The sequence below is a fragment of the Taudactylus pleione genome, unplaced genomic scaffold, assembly GCF_031769625.1.
Source record: "Taudactylus pleione unplaced genomic scaffold, aTauple2 ptg000095l, whole genome shotgun sequence".
NCBI lineage: Eukaryota > Metazoa > Chordata > Amphibia > Anura > Myobatrachidae > Taudactylus > Taudactylus pleione.
This window is the reverse complement of record NW_028284497.1, coordinates 14,449,627-14,469,529: the sequence shown is the minus strand read 5'-3', so window position 1 is coordinate 14,469,529 and position 19,903 is coordinate 14,449,627. Positions and strand designations below refer to the sequence as shown.

The 19,903-nt window shown below is 48.1% G+C and overlaps 1 protein-coding gene across 1 annotated transcript in view; it reads left to right on the top strand.

Annotated features, from left to right (window-relative positions):
* Positions 1-11,919: 11,919 nt before the first annotated feature.
* LOC148526612 (dehydrogenase/reductase SDR family member 4-like) overlaps positions 11,920-19,903 on the top strand; it is a 42,112-nt gene continuing 34,128 nt past the window's right edge. Inside the window, exon 1 of the mRNA XM_088470241.1 lies at positions 11,920-12,210. The gene's annotated coding sequence lies outside the window, so the exon portion shown is untranslated. The remainder of the gene's footprint in view (positions 12,211-19,903) is intronic.

Genomic DNA, 19,903 nt, shown 5'->3' with positions numbered 1-19,903 from the left:
TCACTTTCTGACAGCTCCTTACTTCCTGAAAAATAATGTGACACCTGAATATACAGCTCGGTGCTTACCTTGTCCTTACAGGCAAGACCAGTAGAGCAGCTTTTATCATTCCGCTGCAAGAACTTTATTTAAAGTGACGCCTTTCCTGACACAAGTCCATACACAAAACCTATGACACCTGGCACACAATGGCCCTATTGTCATTTTGCTCATTTATTTCTTAAATGCAATAACCTGTGCTAAATCGATTAATGGTCATTTTAAAGGTTGTGTATTACATCAGAATTGTGTAGCCAAATAAACATAGCATTTTCTCTGCTTTCCCTGGCCAGTATAATTGTTATAGAGTTACATGTTCTTCCAGCGTATGTGTGCACGCGTGGCTGCAAATCCCTATTCTATATAGATTGTAAGAACATGAAGACAAAAAACCCCCCAAAAAACAACCTCATTTGTTTGGCTGTAAAATGCTATGGTAGTGCTGGGCAGAGAGAACATGACACACAGTGAGTTTTCTTCGGTAGATGACGGAGACTATGCGTTGGCTTATGAAGCAGCATCAGCACAGGTTATGCAATGATAATAGACATGATAGGGCTGATACAGTATGGAGGTGCTTATTCAGAGTGGGGGAACGTATCTTTCACACTGCACATGCTCATATTGTACATACACTTATGACTGTAGATTCTGAACTGTATTGTTTGTAACTGGACATTCTCACAGATCAGGCCAATATCATCGCTGGATGTTCATTCTGTAGCATTTTATTGTTTATCAATTCATATTATTATTGGTACTGTATCTCCAGATGAGTTCAGGTCAATTTATAGTCAACAGTTAAACATTATTGCCTGCTATAACATTAGAGAATCCAGATACCATCAATACACAAGCAGATATGACGAAAAAGAGTGGGCTCTTATTTCTGAGGAAAAATGCAAAGTATATCTGATATGTCACAATCCCTGGTGTATGGTAACACAAGGAAAGCAATACCAGAGCAGCCCGCACTTAGAGCCATATTCAATTAGAGGCGAAGTTTTCGCCTGTCCGACTGTTCGCTTCATTCGCCTGTTTCAGAGGCGACTTTATTCCGTGCTCGTCCCCACTTTTCGCCTAATTCAATTGCAAAACAGGCGAACACGGAAACAGGCGAATACGGAACAGGTGAAAAGTATTGAAAGAACTGGGGAAATCAGTCTGTACCCCAGAAAAAGATGCACTAACATAGGGAATCAGTATAGATGTGTACTAATAACCCTAATAAAGCTATTTTGTGTACTTAAGTTGTGTAAATTGCTTGCTATTAGCGTTTTTGTAAAAGTGGTGAAGAATGGCATAAAGCTGTAGTTTTTGGTGAAAATAAGAATTCCTGTCAAATTTGGGGTGCTTGAAAATGGGTGCAAGCATGTTTTTATGTCTCTAAAGTGAACTTTTAAAAAACGTGAAAAATCCACCTGCTGCATGCACCTGCAATCCCAAAAACACCTGACCTATACTTGTGGACCCCCAAGAAGTCTTTTTCGCTACTTTTAATGTTTATCCCCCCACTTTTTAAATTTACACCCCAAAAATTATATGTCTTTTTTGGGGTGTTCTTAGGTTTTAGTTTCTGTTTTTTTTGCGTATTTGTCCTTTGGGGGGCTGTCCCAAGGGGTCTGAGTTGTTTCCCCACGTTTGTACCCCAAAATAAAGATTTTGCATTTCTTTTCACCAGCTATTGATTGGAGAATCATTTTTGGAGAATTGAATTGAATTGAATTTGGTGAATTTTTTTTTAGGCGAATTTTTCACAAAAAAACAGGCGAATATGGCTTTTCGCCTCTAATTGAATTCCCCTATGAGTAACCTCCCTTTCCAGATTGATCTTGCTACAGCCGCAGGGATAAACTGGTTGTAGTGGTTATTAAAGACGATATTATCCTATGAAGGCTGTCTCCTTCAGAACCACCTTCCAAATTCCAAATATCAAAGCCACCAATGTCCAAAACATTATGCAGATTATCCTTGATGTAGTAATTGGGCCATCTACGGTTTTCAAAATTACAGGCAGAGAGGGACAGGTGGCTACACTATGTTTCTCCGGCCAAGCGACAAAGATGGCCGCCGGCACCTGCTCCTCTTAAGGGGCCACATCCCAGTGTTAGGTGGGGCCAGGGAGACAGTGAACACCAGCTAAATATTTGCCATTTCTTATCCCCAGATAGTGGAGAGAGTCCTAATACAAGTTTGGGGTGCCAAGGTACACTAAATAGAGGTCTCTAAGGAGCTCCTCAGAACCGTGTAGTGCTTTTGAACACACCCATTGAAACTAAACTTTTTTTTTTTTTATTAAGGTGAATGATTAATTATGTTGTGACTAATCCCCCTTTTACACCAGCCTAAAAATCTCGGGTTGATGCGCATCAACCCGAGATTTTGTCGGTGTAAACGGATCCACCCGGGTCCAGGGACCCGGGGATCCAACTCGGGTATTTTGCAGAGTTGGCCACGGGTTGTTCCCGTGCCACCCTGCAGTTTAAACAGCGCGATCCAGGTCATGATGACCCGGATTGTGCCACATGCCACCCGATTGTCCGGCTTCAGTGGCGCTTGTAGATTACATCATCTTCAAGCGTCCCCTGCAAGACCTGGAAGAGCCGGGTCACTGCAAACTCGGCTCCGGTTTGAACAGCGCCAACTCGGGAATATGCTGGGTCGACTCCGTAGTTTGGAAGGGGTAATTTCCGGGTCTGATACGGATTGGAACCCTGTTCCAACACCCGGGTCAGACCCGGAACTTTGGAGTAATTGAACTTAAACTAGTAAGCATTGTTTTATTACTTTCCCATCTATGCATGTGACTATTTATTTATTATCAAATGCTTCAGAACATTTATGATTTTTGGATTTGGTTCATGGCATAAGGGTTTATGGTTATATTATATTGGAGAGGTGCACCATCCACCAGAGGTGCTGGCCCGCCCCCAACCCGATTGCTAAAACACCCCTTTAATGCCAACCACTTTTGTGAGACAACCTGTTCTGCAACGAAGACAAAAATTCTCATACACAGGATAATTGCTTCAAACACAAGGTATGCAAACATTTAGTTTAATGTTACAAGCTAAAACTTACTCAGACCCATGACACTGCGTTGGTCAGATGCAGCCTTTCATAAGCACAGAAGTCAGATCACTGCTTCCCACAACATCAGCTCCTTCATCTTCTGCTGCTCTGGCCAATCTTGTCCACTTCCAGTCATGTTCTCTTCCTGTCCACTTCAAAAGTAACGTAATTATAATGAGCAGGGACACAAGGAAGAATACAATAGGGTGTTACTGAACGTTTAAATCCATGATAACAGCCCTGTATATAAAGACATTTTCGTGTTCAATTCTAGTAAAGCTAGGTACACAATATGCCATAATCTAGTGCAGGGGTCTTCAAACTTGGCCCTCCAGATGCTGTGGAACTACACATCCCAGCATGCACTGCACATAGTTTTAGCATGCTGTTATATCAAAAAGGTGGCAGTGCATGCTGGGATGTGTAGTTCCACAGCAGCTGGAGGGCCAAGTTTGAAGACCCCTGATCTAGTGTGTACGCCACACCCAGGGCCGAGTATTGTTTCAAAAGCAGTCGGATTGGATGACTGGATCTAACCTGCCGCACAATATTTGTCAAAAACAATTAGATGATATTGTGCACGTTTTGAAGTGTGTATGTACTGTATTCCCAAACATCTGTCCGACTTTTCTGGCCATAGCTCATTTAGAAATGTCAACTTTTTTAATAGAGATATTGTTCGTATATAGCAATACATGTAGGTAGCTGTCCCAATCACTTCAGTAATGAAGTAACAGTCTCTCAGTTATTACTGGAGTGATTGGGACAGCTACCAACATGTATTGCTGTATTGAGAGGCATAGATGGGACCAGCGTTTGGAGGGCATGCTGGTTCTTGGAATGCCATTAGGAGGACTTAGGGGTGACTCCAAGGTAAAATGGCTCTCAATTCTGGTATATTTGTATGTGCCATTATCATGTGGCCTTATAGTGGGCAATTATATGACCCAAATTGGATATAGTTTTGGGGATCAGTTTGGGGTGCAGTGCCCCTTGGAGTTGGTATGGCTGGGCTGCTCTGGGGTGGCACACTTTAACACTGTATTTAGCACTTTAACACTTTCAAATTATTATTTTATTTGTATTTATTATTTTTTCTTTCTCTTATTGTGTGTATATATATATATATATATATTATTATTTTTTTTCTTAGCATTTTAATTACACCTTTCACTTATGTATCACCCATTAACACATAGTTTTTGCTTTATTCTTAGTAACCCATACTAACACTGTAGTCTCTCACTGGTGTGCTTCACTGGGGTGGCTGGCCTTCGCCGGCTTTTTGGGGGTTCTGCACCCCGGACTCTGACCAAGTGATGGGGACCTCCGGTACGGTATCAGAGACGCCGTGACGCGGCCCGGAGGCTTAGCCATATCTTTGCAAATATATGCAACTGAGATCTCTGAAATTTCTACCACCATGTAGTTTTTCAAATCTTATTGCTGATTTCATTCTGAGTGATTGGGGATTTCTTTTTTTTTGTTTGTTTATTGTTCAGATATAGTTTGGAACTATAAATCTCTAGTGCGTACACTAGAAATCTGATATTCTCAAGTCTGTTTCAACACTGAGAAAATCATAAACTTGGTCAAATCATGAGAAAAGATTCAGGGTTGTATCTAGCATTAATGTTATTCTTAATTAGCTGTTGCCCACTATGAAATCGCTTCTGCCAACATTTTTTGTTTGAGGTGACCCCGTTGTATTGCTTTGCATACGGGCCCTGTCGCGGAAGTACCCCTGTGACCAGCAGCGCTGTACAGGCTGGTGGCAGCATCGCCTTCACCCACCACTCACACCAATGTCACTGTGTGCCCTGTGCACAGACTGCTATGTAGCCTATCCTATTCACCCACCACTCACATCAATGTCACTGTGTGCCCTGTGCACAGACTGCTATGTAGCATATCCTATTCACATACCACTCACACCAATGTCACTGTGTGCCCTGTGCACAAACAGCTATGTAGTCTATCCTATTCACCCACCTCTCACACTAATGTCACTGTGTGCCCTGTGCACAGACTGCTATGTAGCCTATCCTATTCATCCACCACTCACACCAATGTCACTGTGTGCCCTGTGCACAGACTGCTATGTAGCCTATCCTATTCACCCACCACTCACACTAATGTCACTGTCTGCCCTGTGCACAGACTGCTATGTAGCCTATCCTATTCACCCACCACTCACACCAATGTCACTGTGTGCCCTGTGCACAGACTGCTATGTAGTCTATGCTATTCACCCACCACTCACACCAATGTCACTGTGTGCCCTGTGCACAGACTGCTATGTAGTCTATCCTATTCACCCACCACTCACACCAATGTTGCTATGTAGCCTATCCTATTCACCACCACTCACACCAATGTCACTGTGTGTCCTGTGCACAGACTGCTATGTATCCTATCCTATTCACCCACCACTCACACCAATGTCACTGTGTGCCCTGTGCACATACTGCTATGTAGCCCTTCCTCTTCACCCACCACTCACACCAATGTCACTGTGTGCCCTGTGCACAGACTGCTATGTAGCCTATCCTATTCACCCACCACTCACACTAATGTCAATGTGTACCCTGTGCACAGACTGCTATGTAGCCTATCCTATTCACCCACGACTCACATCAATGTCACTGTGTGCCCTGTGCACATGCTGCTATGTAGCCTATCCTATTCACCCACCACTCACACCAATGTCACTGTGTGCCCTGTGCACAGACTGCTATGTAGCCTATCCTATCCACCCACAACTCACACCAATGTCACTGTGTACCCTGTGCACAGGCTGCTATGTAGCCTATCCTATTCACCCACCTCTCACACCAATGTCACTGTGTGCCCTGTGCACAGACACCTATGTAGCCTATCCTATTCAGCCACCACTCACACCAATGTCAATGTGTGCCCTGTGCACAGACAGCTATGTAGTCTATCCTATTCACCCACCACTCACACTAATGTCACTGTGTGCCCTGTGCACAGACAGCTATGTAGCCTATCCTATTCAGCCACCACTCACACCAATGTCACTGTGTGCCCTGTGCACAGGCTGCTATGTAGCCTATCCTATTCACCCACCACTCACACCAATGTCACTGTGTGCCCTGTGCACAGACAGTTACGGTATGTAGTCTATCCTATTCACCCACCACTCACACCAATGTCACTGTGTGCCCTGTGCACAGGCTGCTATGTAGCCTATCCTATTCAAGTTAACATGAGTCCAAAGCACACCTTACCAGCCACGCGCATGGTGCCACACCTATCTCTTGCATTAATGATGTCAATAAATGTTGTTTTTGGTATTGCTCAGCATTAACTTAACGGAAGGAGAAACAAAGTGCAGGTTATTTCTAGGTGTTTTCACTACAAAATGATGCAGTTTTCATGAAAATGGTTTAGTAGTTTTTGCGCCAACCTGGAGCAGACAGACAGACAGACAACAACATTCTTATATTACTATAGATAAATGAAAGCGCATAAGGGAATTTTTGGATATTTTCAATCCAATTCAGATTCAAATGAATATTGACCATATTTGTCTTTGAGTGAAATGGACGTCTCAGGGGGGAAGGGACTGGGAGGCAGAGGTGTAGCATGTAGCCAGGGCGCCCGAAGTACGTGCGTGCTATGGCGCCACCCGCCTCCCCACCCGTCAAGTGTTCCAGGAAAGAGGTGGGTCCATATGGGATTAAAGAGAAGTAAAAATAAAGATAATGGGCAGCATCAAAGTGGGGCATGGAGGGCTAAATATATTCCGCCTTCTTCCCCGTCTCAATCTTCCTGCCCCAGCTTTCCAGCCTCCTTCAGTATCACTCCTGTAGTAGTACCCCTTATGCAGGGCCCTCTGTAGTAGTGCCCATATGCATTGCCCCCTGTAGTTGTGCCCATATGCAATGCCCCCTGTAGCTGTGCCCATATGCAGCGCCCCCTGTAGTGGTGCCTATATGCAGTGCCCCCTGTAGTACTGGCCCTTAAAGTAGTGCCCCTGTAGTTCTGCCCCTTAAAGTAGTGCCCCTGTAGTTCTGCCCCTTAAAGTAGTGCCCCTGTAGTTCTGTCCCTTAAAGTAGTGCCCCCCCTCAGCACTTACCTGATCTATCGCAGCCATCGTCCGGGCTGTCGTTCCTGCTGCCATGCAGCCTGGATCTCACTAAATACAGCAGGCGCGGCCGCGCAGGCTCCTCAGCGCGCAGGTGATGTCATGACATTACCCGCGCACTGCATCACTGGGAACGCTGGCCTCTGAAGCGATCGGATGCTTCCTTAGCCTCCGATCATCAGAGGCCAGCATTCACAGTTGCAGGGGGGAAGCAACGACCCCCGGCGCCCCCAAGCTGCTGCGGGGGCCATTGTTACGCCACTGCCGCTGCCCTGTTTTCTGCCCCTCACCCCCGGGGCCTCCTACGCACAAGGCACAAGACGGAAGTTCCTCTGATGCTGGCACCCGGCAGGCTCCGGAGATCGCCCTCCCTACACCCCTGTTGGGAGGCGACAATAAGATTGCACGGAACTGTGAGCGTGTAGTCTGAGTTCTGGGCTATTTTGAGATGTGCGTATAGAGAATGGAAGCCTGTCAGGCGCAGTGGCGGAACTAGCGGCGGTGCAGCCAGTTGCTTGCACTGAGGCCCACTGTGGTGCAGGGACTATTAGGCCCTGCAGCCAACAGCGCTGCTGCACCCACCGCCAGTGTCCCTGGGCCCCACAGTGTAGTGCGGACCGCAGTGAGTGCGGTCTGCACTACACAACAAACACCGCCGCCGGCCCCGGGTAGTACACTACGCAGGGGGGGTTTCCAAGTACCTAGAAACCCCCCCTGGCCGCCGATTTATCGAAGCTGACCAGTGCCAAACACAGCTCACGGAACGTAGTCGCCCCTAATTGGCTGTCAATCCGCGCGCCCAGCACCATATTCAATATACCGCCGGGAACTCAGATGGAGAGGGAGCACGGCTCAGCACTGCAGGCGATCGGGCGAGTGATGCTAAACCATGATGTTTGTAACACCGAGGAGGGAAGGGGCTGTGTGGTGGAGGGAAGGGGGCTGTATGTGCATAGATAGAGGAGGGAAATGGACTGTGTGGTGGAGGGAAGGGGGCTGTGTGGAGGAGGGGAGGGGGCTGTATGTGCACAGATAAAGGAGGGAAGAGAGCTGTGTGGAGGAGGGGAGGGGGCTGTATATGCACAGATAGAGGAGGGAAGGGGACTGGTGTGTGCACAGATGAAGTAGGGAAGGGGCTGTGTGTGTATGGATGGAGCAGGGAAGGGGGCTGTGTGTACAGGCTTATTCTGGTTAGACATTTGTCATTGGTTCTTTAACCAATTATTTGGAAACCCCCCTTTCAAAATCCTGCATTTGCCACTGCGATGTGTTTGTTTTGGCAGCCAATGAGAGTCAGACAGACATAGCGGGGACTACTACTGGGGGCACTGCACCTAGGGGGAACTACTACTGGGGGCACTGCACAAAGGGGGAACTACTACTGGGGGCACTGCACATAGCGGGGACTACTGGGGGCACTGCACCTAGGGGGAACTACTACTGGGGGCACTGCACATAGGGGGAACTACTACTGTGGGCACTGCACATAGGGGGAACTACTACTGGAGGCACTGCACATAGGGGGAACTACTACTACTGTGGGCACTGCACATAGGGGGGACTACTACTGGGGGCACTGCACATATCGGGGACTACTACTGGGGGCACTGCACCTAGGGGGAACTACTACTGGGGGCACTGCACAAAGGGGGAACTTCTACTGGGGGCACTGCACATAGCGGGGACTACTACTGGGGGCACTGCACATAGGGGGGACTACTACTGGAGGCACTGCACATAGGGGGGACTACTACTGGGGGAACTACTACTGTGGGCACTGCACATAGGGCGAACTACTACTGGAGGCACTGCACTTAGGGGGAACTACTACTGTGGGCACTGCACATAGCGGGGACTACTACTGGGGGCACTGCACCTAGGGGGAACTACTACTGGGGGCACTGCACAAAGGGGGAACTTCTACTGGGGGCACTGCACATAGCGGGGACTACTACTGGGGGCACTGCACATAGGGGGGACTACTACTGGGGGCACTGCACATAGGGGGGACTACTACTGGGGGAACTACTACTGTGGGCACTGCACATAGGGCGAACTACTACTGGAGGCACTGCACTTAGGGGGAACTACTACTGTGGGCACTGCACATAGCGGGGACTACTACTGGGGGCACTGCACATAGGGGGGACTACTACTGGAGGCACTGCACATAGGGGGAACTACTACTGTGGACACTGCACATAGCGGGGACTACTACTGGGGGCACTGCACATAGGGGGAACTACTACTGGGGGCACTGCACATAGGGGGAACTACTACTGGGGGCACTGCACATTGCGGGGACTACTACTGGAGGCACTTCATAGGGGTACCACTATGTGGGGCACTGCATAGGGGGGCCCAAAGCATATTTTTGCACATGGGCCCACCACTCTCTAGTTATTTTTTTGTCTTTGTTCTATAGGCGGACTACTACTGGGGGCACTGCACATAGGGGGGACTACAACTGGGGGCACTGCACATAGGGGGGCCTACTACTGGGGGCACTGCACAGCGGGAGACTACTACTGGGGGCACTTGGTAGCTGGGGACTACTACTGGGGGCACTGCATATGGGTACCACTACATGGGGCACTGCATAGGGGGGCCCAAAGCATATTCCTGCACATGTGCCCACCACTCTCTAGTTCCGCCACTGGTGAGACGGATCTCTTGCACCTAGAATGGGGTTGATACAGGTGCCAATACTAATTATAAGGGTTGCGGCCAGAAAAAACAATTGACAGAGCAGCTTCCCGCTTGGAATCACACAAATTCTTGCATTAGCTTTACAGAAACTGGCATTAGCATAAGGTAGTGAATCGGGATTCCGCTGCTTTACTCAAACACAGCTACATCTCAGAATCTGTCCCTACGTGTCATCTCTGTTAAGCATTGCCTATACTGCCCAGTAGGGATGGCCATTGACCATCGATGATTCATAATCATCGATGGTTTATGGCCAATGTTGAATGCTTTTGCCATTGATGGGGAGAATCAGATGGTTTTCCTCCATCGATGAGCATAACCGAATGGGGTTTTTTGAGTTTTCTTTTTTACAAGGTGCCGGAACTTGGAAAATAGCTTCGCCCCCGGCAGCCGCGAAGCCCCGTCCCCTGGTTCTTATTGGCCCACGGGCCAGCCAGTTACAGAACAGGGATGACCGCGATGGTAATCCATTGAATAGTTTGTAACCATCAATGACTAATTGCTATTTTGCCATCCCTACTGCCCAGTGTCCAGTGTAGTCTTATGTAATGCGCCTAAAATGGCGCCCTCATCTGGATCCTCCATGGGCAGGATGAATAATCCTAGGAACGGATGACCCCAAATGGTTACCTCACCTTTGTATTATATTCATGGTTTCTATTTCTAGAGCCTTGAGTCCTATTGAAAAGTCCTGTATAAATAAGATTAGTATTATTATTTTGATTTTACAAATTAGCCACCATATAATAGCCTGTATATATTACTGGGTCAACTCCAAGGCCCGTATTCAATTTGAGGGTGAAAAGTCCGGACTTTTCGCCTGCTTCGCCTGTTTTGCAGGCGGAAAAGTATTGAGCGCGTCTCCGCTTATCCTCGTATTCAATTTGTAAGGACGCGAAAACGGGATCCGGTGCAACTGGAGCAGGCGAAAAGTCCTGTCAATTTTCGGGAAATCATCCTGGCACCCCCCTAAAGATGTCATCACATGGGGAAACACTATGGGTACCCCCGATTTGGCCTGCTGAAGGGAAGTCTGGGTTTTAAATAGCCACGGCAGGTGCATAAACGCGCCTGTGAAGAACAAATGAAGAATAGCATTTAGCAATTTTTTTGTGGAAAAATAACTATGCCCATCAAATTTGGGGTACATGAAAATGGGTGCAAGCATATTTTTAAGTCCCTAAAATTTTCTTTCAAAATTCTTAAAAAATACACCTGCCACTACCACCCATAATGAAGAAAACACTTGCCGCATACTTGAGCCTCTGGAATCAATTTATCTATTTTAGAAGTTTGTCCCCTATTTTTTTTTTTCACCCCCAAAATTAAAGTTAATTTTTTGGAGTGTCCCGATTTTTTTCCCACATTTTTTTGACACACATTACTTTAAGGGACATTTCCAGGGATGCAGGCTGATTTTTTTAAGCCTGCACCCCTAAGCCCCAATTCTGCACTTTTTTTTCGCCATGTATTACATGGAGAATAGTTTTCCTCGTTTTCGCACCGCAGAAAAGTATTTGAAATTGAATACGGGGATAATTGAAATAGGGAAAAATTACGTTGTCGGTGAAAAATTATCGCCGATAACGGACTTTTCGTCTCAAATTGAATATGGCCCCAAGACAGATAAGAGCTGTGTGACCTGCCAGCCCGGCAGCTGCGGGAGCACTTTACACCCCTTACTGCAACATAATTAAAACTGTACAGTTACATGATCTCCTCAGATTTACTGACCCAGTTACAGTAACGAGTACAGTACATCCATTAAAAAAAAATAAAATCCTGGCTGTAATGTGAAAATGCATACAGGCTGCCAGCTGCCTTTCTGGGGGTTTCAAATAAGACCTTGTGAACGCCGCCATATACAACGGGTTGGAATGAATCTAGGAGACCCCTGAACTACGATTCCACACACATGTCCTCCTCCTCCTCCCCCAGTCCTCTCCATCACTCCCATAGCACGGCGGCAGTTGCAGTGAGTGGCCGGCAGGGGGAGACAGATTAGACCGTGACGGGGAGCAAACCAGAGAGTCCTTGGATCTGTTGCCAATTCCTGTAACAAACTGCGGAACTGGGTTTTGCATTTTCATTGCTGGTTTCTCGTGTGTCTGCCCCGCCGCCTGCTGCTGCCGGGGTGTCGGGAAAGTGCTTTTTGTAAAAAATACTTTTTAGGACACCCAGCGGAGCGGAAGACCCGGTCCCGCCCCGAACACCGCTGTGCACCCTAGCGCCCCGGCGGCATTACCTACCCCCCGAGCCCCCACCACAGAGAATAAGAGGTATACAGACATTTTACTCCTGCACTGTAGATAATACATGTCTCTGTGTGTGCATTAGTCAGATTATCATTTACCATACATGATTTTAACAAAATGGATCAAAATTGTAGAAAAAATATAGCAATAAGAGACCTCAAGAATGTGTTCATAACAACATTAACCAACCCTAAATGGGAGAAATGTTCTAAAAAATGACACTATTCTCTTTATATGATAGTACAGAAAGCAGGTTATGTGATACAGTAGGTTCCGAGATAAAGGAATTGGTGGGATTTTGGCAAGTTCGCCACTAAATTTAAAGAGGTAATTGGGTAAAAGGCTGGTTTTGCCTTATAATTAACACAGTGGGCGGAATTCAATTATTTCTAGCCGCTATCGCGCCCGATGGAGCTATTCTATTCTTGCTCCTGTCGGGCGCGATCAGCAGCCAGCGCTACATTTCAGCTCGCACCCCCTGGGGGATGAGAGCTGAAATGTGCGAAAAGTGACATGTTTGGGCGCCCAAACATCACTTTTCGCGATCGTGCCCAGCACTTTGGTCGGGTTTAGCTGCTTTACGCGGCTAAACCTGACCTCTATGGGCGCGATGAGCGCGAACATCTTGGACAATTGTATAGCGGCCCGCGATCTCCTGTCACTTTAGATGGGAGATGCGGGCCGCGAATACAGTTGAATTCCGCCCAGTAAATATAGCTGCAAACTCGCCAAAACCACACTATTTCCTTCATCTCAGAGCCTATCACATAAGCCCTAAAGATATGTTTACAAAAGGTTGATTTTAATCGACTAAAAATTGATGGAAATCGATCAACAATTGATGTCTTTATCGGGGTAAAGTACACATGTAATAATTCTTAAAAAACAAATAAAAAATTGTAAATGTGTAATTTAGCCCCAGAAACACATCAATGTTGATTGTTTTAAATTGATTAAAGACAACCTTTAATAAATATACTTTCTAGTGTCTGAGGGGTCTATTTATCAAGCAATGAAAAGTGTGGAGAAGTGAATTAGTGGAGAAATTGCCCATAGCTACCAATCATCTTTGAAGTAGCAGTTATCAAGTATAGGCTATAAAATAATAGGTAGGAGCTGATTGGTTGCTATGGGCAACTTTTCCACGCCTTTCACTGTTTGATAAATATGCCCCTTAGGAGCCAATTTATTAATGATCGCTTTTGCAATGCGATCAGGGCATGCCAGTAACACCCCTAATCGCAATGCAAACGGCGATCCTATCATCCAGGACATGCAGGGACACGAGTCCCGAAAGGAGCCCGTCCCTGCGATGTCTCTGGAGAGCTTGTGGCCAGTGCAGGGGGTGGTGCGCATGCTCAGTTCCGTGGACTGCACATCTGCCATAGCCGGGGAGGGTTCTGGTGGATCCTTCCGCCGGCTATTAGTGCGCGGTGTAGCCCATAGGCTACAGCGGCTAATGTCATCTTCAGATGGCGTTAGCTGCGGGGGCCAATATCTGGAATGCAGCACATTCCAGATATTGGTAAATTTGGCAGCATCGCATCCCCAATAGAAACCTATGGGGGAGGAGGCTGCCAGCGGCAATGGAGGGATCACAGCAGCTATCGGAGATACCTGCTGCGGTTCCTCCTTCATACATACGGGGGATACTTCGTATTTGAGGTAAACCCCAGAAAATGTGTGTTTTCGGGGTTTTCACCTCAAATACACTTTGATAAATGGGCCCCAGAATCAGTTATGGAAAACAGATATCCCGCAGACAGTGGGCCAGATTCTGCAGAGAATGGAATTGCAAAGTTGCCCACAAGAAACTTTGCAATTCCGTCCCTACTAATATGGTAACGCAGCAAGAGGCATCATGCCTCCATCATGCATTAATGATCTGAGCTGCGACCTTGGACCCAGCATCGGATCACCTGACCATGGGGTCACGCAAGCCGGCCGTCACATGAGGGAAAGAGGCCAGGAAATTTCCGTCAGTTGACAGAAATCCTGGCTTCTTCCCACCTCCCAACGGCAACGGCATGCCTAACACATATAATGACGATCACTTGGCAGATCAATTAAACGCTTCGATCCATGGAGTGTTTATCCAAATTGTGTCACCCCCTGTACACACTGAGCTATTTCTAGTTCAGCGTGCACTTTCTTCAATGGATCGGGAGGTCAGGCATCTTAAATATTAAACTACAGATAAGATGCGACCTCTTGATCTTACAGTTTGCAGCAGCATTATAAGCCGATTATCACCTAGCACTCTTGCATCACACCTATACAATTATCGGGCTAATCAGAATATATCAGATGATCGTCCCAATGATTGTATAGGTGTGTACCTATCCAGCTCTATATTTAAGATGCCTGACCTCCCAATCCATTGAAGAACGTACACACCAAGCTAGAATAGTGTGTACAGGGGTCACACTGATTGGATAAATGCTCTGTGGATCAGAGAGCTTAGATCTGTCAACTGATCGGCATTATGTGTACCCAGCTTTAAATTGCACATAAGATGCGACCTCCCGATCCGACCAATTGCAGGAGCATTTTGAGCTGTTTATTGGCTGACGCTCCAGCATACACATCTATACAATTTAAAGGAAAAAGGGAGAGGAAACCACACAGAGAATGATTGTATGAAAATCACATTGTATTAACCAACATAAAGGTATACATATAGACTTATTGCAGGGTTCAATACACTCAAGTTGGTGGTGCTCCCGAGAGCCAAAGAAAATGCTCATATAATGGAGAGAGAAGACTCTTTTTCTGGGGCACTCTTTATGTTATACTTGATAAGGATAGGGCTCCTAGGCGTAGGCCTGCTCTACGCGAAAGCTCCACTCCAATATCTGGCAGAGGTTCGGATTCAGAAGTTTCTTCTGATGTGAGGCTAGTGCTTCCATTGCATCCGATGTGTAAACATCTTCTGTCCCTGAGTAAGCTATGTCTCCAGTAGACGTAGAGGCTCTTAGTAGGGCTGTCAAAGCTATCCTTCTACTGGAGGACTCGGAGCAACCTCCCAGATCCAAGGCACTTGTCTTTAAAAGACAAAAAAAGACAGTGGAGGGATTTCCGTCATCTGCACAGCTAGAAGACCTCCTAGCGGAGGCATGGACACCCCAGCAGATGCTTTTTCCAAGCGTATTGCTACCTTTTACCCTCTCCCCGCAGCGGATAGGGCTAAGTGGGAGTCTCCTCCCCAGGTGGATGCCACATTACTCTGCTGTTTAGATCATCCCTCCTACCTATGCCTAACACGGCATCTCTTAAGGATCCCATGGACATGAAGCTGGGAAATTTCTTAAAGACCACTTATGTTAATGCAGGGGCTCTGGCTAGTCCAGCCCTTGCATCGGCTTGGATGGCTAAAGTTGTGGGCCGCTGGGCAGATGCTTTGGAGGAAGGTCTTACCTCTGGTGCACACAGAGGTGACTTAGTTACTATGGTTATACACGTGAGAGAGGCAGCTTCTTATCTCTCTGAAGCAGCCATAGATTCACCTGGAAGGTGGACACGGAAACCAAGAAGGCACTGGAAGCCCTTCCCTATTCAGGTGATGTCTTGTTTTATCCAGAATTGGACAAGATAGTGAGTACGTTAGCAGACTTCTATATCTGCTTTCTTACCCTTGGTTACCACTCCAAGATCCAGGACTTTAACATCTCGTTCCTTTCGTCCTAAAGGCAAGGCAAGAGGTTAGCCATTTCCCAGAAGCAGGTTTTCTGCTTCTAAAAGCTCCAAGCCCAGAAGTAAGCAAACCTGGTCCACTAGACGTCCAGCTGCCAAGCCGGCAGACAAGCCTGCCGCCTTCAGGGGGACCTCAGAGTGGGAGGCCTGCTTCGTTTTCCGGCAGTTTGGATGCAGACTGTAACAGATGCATGGGTCAGAGGCGTCGTGTTTCAGCGTCGTGTTTCAGGGCTACACTCTCACCTTTCGACAGCGTCTGCCTTCCTTGTTCTTTTCCACCAGCCTGCCTACACAGCTAGAAAAGGCAGAAGCTCTCGTGGCGTCTTTTCATTCTCTCTTGGCCTCAGGGGTCATCATTTCAGTTCCCCCATCCCAGAGAGGGGTAGGCTTTTACGGCAATCTATTTCTGGTTCAGAAGCTGGACGGCTCCTTTTGACCCATCCTCAATTTGAAACAACTACAAATTTCTTCGGATTCCCAGATTCCACATGGGGTCTCGTTTGTCCATCATTCTAGCCTTGGAGCCAGGAGACTTTATGGTGTTGTTGGATATACAGGATGCATATTTGCATATCCCTATACGAGCCAATTACCAACAAATTCTCAGGTTTGCTATCCAAACCACTCACTACCAGTTTTCAAGCGTTGCCCTTTGGTCTGTCCACAGCCCCTCGTGTGTTCACGAAGCTCCTACAGTCTAATGGATGGATAAACAATTGGAAAAAATCCACGCTATCTCCGTCCCAGGAGATGCTCCACCTAGAAGCAGTGTTGGAGTCCAGAACTCAGCGAGTATTCCTTCCTCCGGAAAAGATTTTGACTCTACAGACCAAAATTCGCAACTTTCTAAGTCAGCGTCGGGTGTCCATACACTCGTGCATGCAGATTCTGGGGTCATTGGTCTCCATGTTCGATATAGTGGAGTACGGTCAGTTCCACTCCCGGCCTCTCCAAGGTTTCATTCTGAAAAGATGGATGAAGTCTCGCCCGAACCTCAGGGCTCAGACTCTACTTCTTCCTCAGAAGGTACGTCTCTCCCTGCTGTGGTGGCTCCTGCCATCACATTTGGACAAGGGACACCCATTTTGGATCCAGGACTGGTTCCTTCTCACCACCGATTCAAGTCTTCCGGGGTGGGGTGCGGTAACTTGTCACCTAACGTTTCAGGGACATTGGATGCGTCCAGAGAGTTGGCTGTCTATCAACATTCTGAAACTTTGTGCCGTGTACAGGGCCCTGTGTCAGGCACAACACCTACTTCGGGGATGTCCGGTGAAGGTACAATCGGACAATGCCAATGCAGTGGCCTACATAAACCACCAGGGCAGCACTCAAAGTCAGGGAGAAATTAATTCTTCGTTGGCTAAGCGTCATCTTCCAGCACTGTCTGCCGTCTTCATTCCAGGCGTTCATAATTGTGAAGCGGACTTCCTAAGTCGTCAAGACGTCCATGCAAGTGAGTGGGCGCTGCATCCAGACGTCTTCCAACTAGTGGACCATTGCTGGGGCCTACCGGACATCATCATGATGGCGCCTCGCTACAATATTCAACTTTCGGGATATTGCTCCCGCACCAGAGTTCTGGAAGCTCTCCTGGTAGATACGGTAGCAAAATAATTGTCCGCAAATGGATAAGTCACTGCTAAACGTTTCTGAGGCTGATACAGTCTGCCAGGATGTTTCCACGCTTCCTCTATGTGGTCCACCAATTGACCCGAAAGAGGAAACACCGTGGCGTCACCCTTAACATCTTTTAAAAAGGCATATTTGGATTTTGAGACCTGAGGTTCATTATCCTCAATAACTAAAGCTGTGCGGACTGCACGAATAAGGCCAGGTATATAAACCTTAGACTTAGCGTCCGACTCTTTAGTACGGAGAGGTTCTTGGTCCGACAGATCCAGAATCTCCCCATCATCGGTCGTCCCCTCCTCATCCTCATAAGGAGTAGACAGAGACGCCACCGGCCGCTTGTGAGGCCGTAACACGGACTCCCCTTGTAATACGTCTGACAAATGCTGCACAGAACTTGTCAGCGAATTAACCCACGCAGGCTCTTGAGAAACCTGAGGAGGGGAAATAGGGAGACTGTGGGGTACCATCAGTTGTCTCGGGAACCCCTGCATGGGTGATGACACCACTGACTGCTGGGACAATCCCATTTGAGGGAACGTAGGTTGCGGAGCTAACTGGCCCACTAGGGTTGTAAGCGCTTTAGCGAAACAAGCCCAGGGCGGTTCCTGTACCGGAGCCGTGACAGTAATTGGCCGCGTCAATAAAAAACACGGCCGACATAGCCCCTCCGCGCTACCCTCCCCCTCCGCTATAGGTACCTTACATGTAGTACACAGAAGCTGGAGAGGAAAATCACTTTCAGACATGATGGCAAGTATGTGACCCCTCTCACTGATACGCGTTAGTATAGTGAGAGAACCGCCCTGTAATCACCGTACCACAAGGGCTTTAGCAGAAGAAGAGCAGGGACAGTGAAAAGGCTGATAGTAGAAAGTGAAAGTACAGCCAGCAGACGCTAGCAGCAGTCACATACGATGCAAAGAAATCAATCCCTGCATTATCAGCGCTGATCCTCAACTACGCAGACACAGGGCCTGGTAGGACTCAGCGCTGCATACACAGACCTGTTCCAACGGAGGTGAGGTATGCTGGGGGACCCAGACCATAATGCCACCGATCAGCAGCTTCCAGCAGCGTTCACCATGCTTTCATAAAGATGGCCACCGAGGAGCAGAGAGGAGGCCGGCCTGGGGGAGGAGCGCTGCCACAGGGCCAATCGGCAGTGCAGAGAGGGCTGTGTGCAGCGGGGGAGGCGCCGGCTGTATACAGGGAAGGCGCACTCCCCTGGCATGCAATTAACCCCTGGGACGCCGCAGCGCTACCGCTCAGCTGCGGTCCGCTGTCCCAGGGGGTAGTGGAAGCGCAGGTCCGAAACCTGGCTCCACGCTGCAGCCAGTCCCCAGGGAGCCCGCCTGCCTGGGGACTCTGGACCATGTTCCAGCGGGGACCCTCCGCGGGACCCCGCTGCTTACCTGCTGTCCCCCTTGAATCCGGCCATGGTCCCAAGCATCTGGGGTCACCGCTAGCTGTGACCCCAGATGCCTACCAGCATCCTCGGATCAGTACCGGCGTTCTGGTACCGGCGGGGGTGTAGGGAAGACAGCATGGACGTAAGAGTGACTGTCCATGCTGTACTTCCAGATGTGCAGCCACAGCTGCCTTGTAGAAAACTTCAGGGGCTATCCTTAGCCCCCCTCTAAACAAGTGCATCCGACTCCGGCCAGGCACCAACGAAACTGAGATGCCTTGGCTCGGGGGCGGGGTATAGGAGGGGGGCCCTAGTGCATCCTGGGAGGCTGAAAACTTAACTCTATGGTGCCCGATGCCTGACGTCATCACCTATACCCCAAGGTATCCTGTGGATACCCTATGGACCCTGAAGTAGAAATAAAATGTCTAGCAACAGAACGTTTGCTTTCTTCCATAGCAATTGGCAATAAGCGCTCTGTAATGAAGCCTGACAGGTACCTGACAACTTTCCTAGGTGGGTAATGAAACTTGCCCACTTGACTAAAACCATAGTGTGCTACTTACTACCAGGCTGCGCAATAGAAGCACATGATTACTGGCAACAGCAATGCGCAGGGAGCTGTCTGTTTTGGGGTGGTGTTATGGGGGGCGATCACCATGTTAGCTTCCCCCCCACTTCACCCTGGATCCATCCCTGGTGTTCGTGTATGGGCACACAGAGTGCTAGTGTACACAGGTGGGGCTGTGCTAAAGCTTGCAGCCCTCTCTGAGTCTGTGCAAATGACCACACGCTAAGCTGCTATGGCTAGAGCAGCGTACGACCAGTCAAATAATCTAATTTTGGACCCGACTAGACCACCGGGCTGTGACACCCCCTGCAATAGCGCCACGGCACGCACAGTTTGGGAAGCACTGGCCTAATCTACAGTCCTGTCCCATTAAGGCTGTCTGCCAGACCACTTGCCGTTACCTCCTTCTC